Below are 7,114 nucleotides of genomic sequence, written 5' to 3' on the forward strand. Positions count from 1 at the left end.
GCAGATGTATTCTTGTTGACTGAGTACCCTTCCTTTACCATCAGTCTTCAGATATCATTTTCTCATGTGTTTCAACATTGCTACGAAATGCACTTGTAACAAAAATGAATTTTGTATGTTCTATAGCACTTCAAGATTCATCCCCAATCCCTGGACACCCTCTACATCTTGTTGACAAATCTATCATCTACTTGAGTTTGTCCCTACAGTTTTAGTAGGAGGAACTAACTTTGTTTAATTTCTTGAAAACCAGTACATTTTTTGTAGAATTATTATACTCACCATTTTTCATGAATAACAATTTTATAGAATGCTCCTCACTTGAAATTCGTTTTAAATGATTGTCATAATATTTAGATGTAATAAGTTTTCCATATACATAAAGAATGTGCTTATTACTGAGCATATTTCTGTGATGACTTTGTCACATCATTTACTAATATATGAATGCTTATACCTGGTATATATAAGTGAATAAGATTTATCAATTGCTTTCTCTACTTCAAATATACATTTATGGAAGCTCCCATTTATACAGATTAAAAATTTATTACAGTTAGGTAAAATTATGCACTAGCTTCAGGTACACTGAATTCCATTTTCCCTATTCTGAATAAAAATATATATAAACTAATGAATCCCCTTCGTTGTTGCTGTATCCTTGATAACTGTATAGACAACGTATTTACATTCTTAATTTTTTTACAGTCACTAACACTTCTACTACGTATTTTTTAATTAATTTACTAGTTTTTAGTACAATACTCGTTTCATGAAAAAGAAATTAAGATCTGTAATCAAACAGTTTTAGTTACATTGCTAAGGAAATCGAAAATTAGATCTGAAGTTTTATATTAAAAGGATTCAAGAAAGAAATATTACAGAAAAACTGACCACTGTATTCTTAAACAGTAAGAAGATAAAATAAACTATAGAAACTTTCTAGACCCCTTCACAAGGGAGGCCTAACATATAACAGAAAAAGAACAACATTTATCAATGAAACTGGTTGATATGCCCTAATTTTATAAAAAACTATAGTATTGTACATTGGAAAGTGTTAAAATCTTTTTAATAAAATTGATTCTGTGTAAATAGATTCAACAAACACATCCAGTCTGAAAATATTTTTCAGAATAACAACAAACTTGTTTATATTAACAAAGAACTATGGTGATAACTGATAATGAAAACAATTGATGGTTTGAAGCTAAGGATATTGCTGAAGTCTAAGAGTTTGCAAATGCTGGGAAGGCAAATGCCAAGTTACTCTTTCATCATGAGACTTTTTATCACTGGATCCTGCTTATATTCATTACTAATAAAATTAAAAATGAAATTAAATTCCAAGATTGTGTAACAGAAAACGTTTTACAGTAATTTAGAAAATATATTGAATATAAACTAAAAGAAACTGTAAAACTACAAGATAAAGAATATCAGAAATTACAACAACAATTAAAATAAAACTAAAAAGGCAGCTAAATGTATAGCTTTTGATGTCATAGAGAGGAAGAAAAAACAAATTACTTTTACTACACATACAGTCAGTACACCAAGAAAAATTATTTTAAAGTAGGTGCTGTGTTGTATAAGAATCATGAAGATCATCTGGTTATAAGTATAAAACTTTTCTGTCAGAAAATATGAAAGTAGAGATTATGAATCGGTAGAACATGTGCTTAATACTTAGTTTGGGGTACACAGAGTAGATAAAGGTAAATACATGTACCATATTCACTTCTACAGTCTGTCTTACTTTTTTGAGAAACTGCTTGACAGATCCAATGACATGGCTGATGAAATAAATGATAAGAGGAAAAATATACTTGATGAAATTTAGACTGAGCCTGCTATAGAATTCGCCCAAAATATTTTATCTAGTATATTTTTATTCTATATAAAATCAGTCAATTGTAGACCTTCTCAGGAACAAAATTACATACATTCATAAACATACATATATGATTACTAATGAAAATAATAATCCTTGGTTTAAAGCTAAAGAAATGGTTAACCTTTCAGAATTTACAAACTCAAGAAAGGAAATATCAGTATGTGTTAGAAAAAATCTATGAAAAAGTGTAAGGATTTTAAGGGTAATGATTCATTACTCTTGTATACTGACACAAATTTTATTATTGAGCCCAGTCTATATTCATTGATCATGAAGATCAATGAATATAGACTGGGCTCAATAATAAAATTTGTGTCAGTATACAAGAGTAATGAATCATTACCCTTAAAATCCTTACACTTTTTCATAGATTTTTTCTAACACATACTGATATTTCCTTTCTTGAGTTTGTAAATTCAATAAAGATATCAGCAGAAGATTTTCGAGATTGGGTTTATGAAGAAGTTTTATCTTCAGAGATATGAAAGAGATGTACTGGGATCAAATAACTCTCTTAGAAAATTTAAACAAAATTTGAGAAGATCATACACAAAACTTGAATGGAATATTTGATAATACTGTGGGAATAATGCAAGGAAAAGAACAGAGAAACAGAAAATATTTTACTGCATGTTGCACATGGGACAACCAATCGAAATTAAGACTGACTTTGGTTCCTTTAAGATTATTCAGTGACAACTGCGAGTATGATTATTAACTCATTGGAGTCCAAAGAAGAAATGTGCAAAAATTATTTAACAGTACTAGAGATAATCATCCAAATTTTGAAGTATGTTAAGACTTAATTATTATCCCAAGTCAATAAACTTGTGCCAGAGAACGAGAGAAAGACTGAACATTATTTTTTGGGACAATGATTTTAATATTATGGATGGCTACAAACAAAAAGAAATGATGAATGTTACAATGAATCTTCATCAATAAAAGTGAATTCCCCCATTGCATTTTTGCAATTAAATTTAATATAACATTCATTAGAGTTTATACATTAAACAAAAATCACTAAATCCATCTGATGCAATCAAGTAAAGTTCATAATTATCAAATATTTTTAAGCTAATAGCATTTTCACCAGCCGCAGTGGCCATGCGGTTCTAGGCACTTCAGTCCGGAACAGCGTGACTGCTATGGTCGCAGGTACGGCTCCTGCCTTGGGTGTGGATGTGTGTGATGTCCTTCGGTTAGTTAAGTTTAAGTAGTTCTAAGTTCTAGGGGACTGATGACCTCAGAGGTTGAGTCCCATAGTGCTCAGAGCCATTTTAATAGCATTTCCATTAACATTTATTTTAATATGAAATATAGTCTGTTTTCTTTAATAAGACAGTAAGTATAACTAACAATGTATTAAATAGCAAGTACTTTCAAATTTTAATAACAAATTTCATTTATATTTAAAAAAATATAAAATAATTTTATTTTTATCAATTGAATAATTATGTGAGTTATCAAAACCCAATAAATAAAATATGTCTTTTTTACTTTGTTCCTCAAGACTATTTTGACAAGACAGACGTCAGGAAATTTTGTTTTTTAAAGTTCTTTTTCATAAAAGTGTCCTTTCACTTCCTCTTCATTAAAGACCTTCATTTGTATGTGACTTCATCAGAATGAATAACACTTCCAATTTCAAAAATTTTTGTTGAGCAGTTGGTTGTGTAACCTTTTTTAAATATTTCTTTAACTTTACTGATTCTTATTTTATCTCCTATTTTGAGTTTTGGTTGGTTTACATTTTTTATTATTAACTTCTATTGGCTTTATTTTTATTGTTGAATTTTTGTTTTACTGGAGTCATCAACTAATTTTATGATTATATGTATCCATTTGTTTTTTCCTTGTAAGTCAATTTTTCCCACATCTTTCCTTTGAGTTTTCTGTTAAATCTTTCTGCAACACATGCTTTTTTGTGAAAATGTTGAGGAACTGTTAATATTACATTTTTTCCTGAGTTATTTAAAACAATTGTTGTGCAATAATTTCTCATTACCTTGGTGTTCTTACTTTAAATATTCCTTCAAGTATATCAGCCAAACTTTAATCTATTTTACCTTTAACTAGAATAGCTCAAGTAAATTTTGAAATATACCAATAATAGTTAATAAATATTCACATACTTAACTTTTCTGAGGTCCCTCTCAAGTTTCCAGAATCCATTTGTACTCGATCAGCTTCCAGTTTTTCATCTATACCAAATGAAACCACATTCCTGTTTCTAAATTTTTTCTCATCAGTTTATGTAATTCATTAATTATTTTGTTGTGAATGTTCAGACAGCAGCTGCTGAAGTAGTTTTCAGACTACATTGCATAACCTACTTTTTCTTTTTTTTACAGATTTAGTCTCAATATTCTTGCACACTGTGCAAAGACCTTCAGTCCTCTGTCTACCATTTCAGTTGTCACTCTGTGAGGATAATGTATTTTAGTAAATGTAGTCTTCAGTAAGTGCATTTTGAGGTCAGATAAGGTTATCGATTTATAGAGATTAAAAATTTATTAAATTTTAAATTATTTTACCTAGTATAAATGACTTTACATATACTGGTACAACTGTATCTTTTAATTTCACTGTTAGAAAATTGTATTTGTGCAGGATTACAGATTGATTACTAATAATTATTTTGTATAGCTTATCAGAAACACTTAATGTGATATCAAAATCATCAAATTTCAGATCTTTTATTTGTATTCTTACCAGTGAAGATAATTCTTTTAAGCCTGAAATCGTACCTGAAACTGTATAGTTTTTTTGTTTCCAGTGATGAAAGAAATTAATTTATTTGTCAATGATGTACTATATTTTATAGTCAATTACATCTACCAAAACAAATGTAAGACATGTTTTTATTGTTTGTATTTCTTCATCATGTATGTTGTTGTGGTATAGTTACATTGATGACTCTGCTTAACTTTTTGCTTTGTTGTGACATAATTGCTGAATTGTGTTAAACTGTGTGAGTACTCAACTTTGCTAACAAGGTCGACTAATTCAATTTCTATGAGTTGTTTGGTAACTGCATCATATCCATTTGCAGAATCTGTTACATGTACTATTCTTCTACCTTTAAAATCAATATAAGTTTAAGATGTTTTAAAAATGTTATGTAATTCGTTTTGAAATTGCTTATGATTCTGCAAACATATTATAAACTTCACTTAGAGGGTTGTTGAACTAATGACAATTTTTTGTTTTGTTTTTGAATTTATTTCTTTTTTTAATGTTTCACAGAAAACCCTTGTATTTTCAATCGAATTCTTTTTTTCTCCAAATTTATTTTTTGAGCGTTTTTCATATTTATCTTGGAGCTGTTGGAGCAGCATTTAGGCTGCTCCTTATTTCCAATAATGCCCAATTACTAAATTCAAAATTTCATTAAACTTATAATTATCTGACAACAGCTTTAGCAGAAATACACACAAATGACTGCACATTGTTTCATTACAATTTTAAATTCTATGAGTGTGGCAGAATTTTTCATTTCATCCAAGTACTTAGTACTTGTTTTTGTATAATACCAGGAATAAACCAAACACAGATTTTTTATTCAGCAAGTACCAGCATGATCAGATTTATTCAAACTAACTATTCCATATCCAATATTTATTGGCTTATTAGATAATTCATCAATCATAAAAAATCATGAAAGTGTTTAATATTATAATTTGTAGCAATGTTTTCAATATAAAAACTACTTAATGCATTAGGATAGAGGTAAATAATATTTTGGAAATTTTTTATGCCAGTTCCTTTCTTCTCCTTTGCTGAATTATATTTTTTTGTTCTTCCAATCCTTTATCACCTACTCTTTGTCTGTTAGTGCTTTTGCAATACCAGCTGCTCCACCAACTAGTGAACCAACATTTTCTGAATGTGGTAATGCTGCCAAAAGAAATGGAAGAAATCTTCTTTATTTTTTGTTAGATATTCAATTATTTCTTTTTACAGCAGGAATACCTATTGTTATGAGTAAATTGCCACCACTTTTGTATCCAATTCTAGCCACAATTCATATCTATAACAGCGCACTAGCGCTCTGTCTCAAGTGTCGTGCGTGGACTTCTGTGAAGACCAATCTGATTGGCATCCTGATAGTTGAAGTGACACCATGCTTCCTACAACCATCGGTATCCGTGGGACACATTTTACTAGCAGGCGTTCACATCAGAGAGTTCTTGACTGACCTGCTGTCGACATGGTTGCCCAACACGAAACACTATTACTGTCTTTACCAACAGCATCAATCCATCAATTTGGTCGCTCAACGGCGCCCTGGAACACGGAGTAGCGTGCAGTCCACATGTCTTTCCTACGTACGATGGTGTGTTCGTTGTTCGTGGCTGTGAATGGAAAATTCGCTACTCGTCAGCGTCTAGATTTATCTGACAGATGACCCGTTGCATCTGAGACGCTTAGCCACGCGGCTCACGCAACTCATGCTGGCATTATTGTTGCGATGAGTGCCGAAGTCTATCTCCCCTGACGTAAGATTGCGTCCCGACAGAGCACATTCTTCAACAGCCAAAGTGGCTAAATGATATGGCCCTTTATTACAAATTTCGTGATGCCTATCAAAGTACACTCGAGGTTTGGTCCCTACTGACGGCGAAACATGCTGCCATCAGCTGCCACTCGGAATACAATCCGATTTCGCTAATTATTTAGGCTCTGTATTTGCGGACTTTCCTGCTCATTGAGGCGTTCTGAGCATGAGACGAGGTCACTGAAGTAGATTTCTGAAGCATATTGATGCCCTACGGACGGAATAGGGGAAAACCCCTACAAATAGACGAGAAGACGACTCGGATGCTCGTTACACACACTTTTAATCTGCCAGGAAGTTTTTTGTTGAGCATTATGTCGTTTATTCGCAATGTAAGTAACGTAAAAACTGAAATTACAAAAATGGTTGCATATATGAACCTCCTTCCGACACAGGAATTATCAGTCAGAACACTTTCTGCTGCACCAACCGCTGCCTGGGAACTGTGTTCTCTTGCCTCGCCCGATCCGCACCAAAACCGCCATTTCGCCTTCAGTCTTTTTTCTCAGGAACAATTATTATTATTATAATAATCACTGCTTGCCTCCTGCGAGCTTTATGTCACATTTATATTACTGAAGTTAAAAAACTGTACAAAATCTTGGAATACCTGGGACCGATATTTTGCCAGTATCAATGTCGCTAACAAGCAAAAC

Source organism: Schistocerca cancellata, chromosome 1, assembly GCF_023864275.1.
Source record: "Schistocerca cancellata isolate TAMUIC-IGC-003103 chromosome 1, iqSchCanc2.1, whole genome shotgun sequence".
Classification (NCBI taxonomy): domain Eukaryota; kingdom Metazoa; phylum Arthropoda; class Insecta; order Orthoptera; family Acrididae; genus Schistocerca; species Schistocerca cancellata.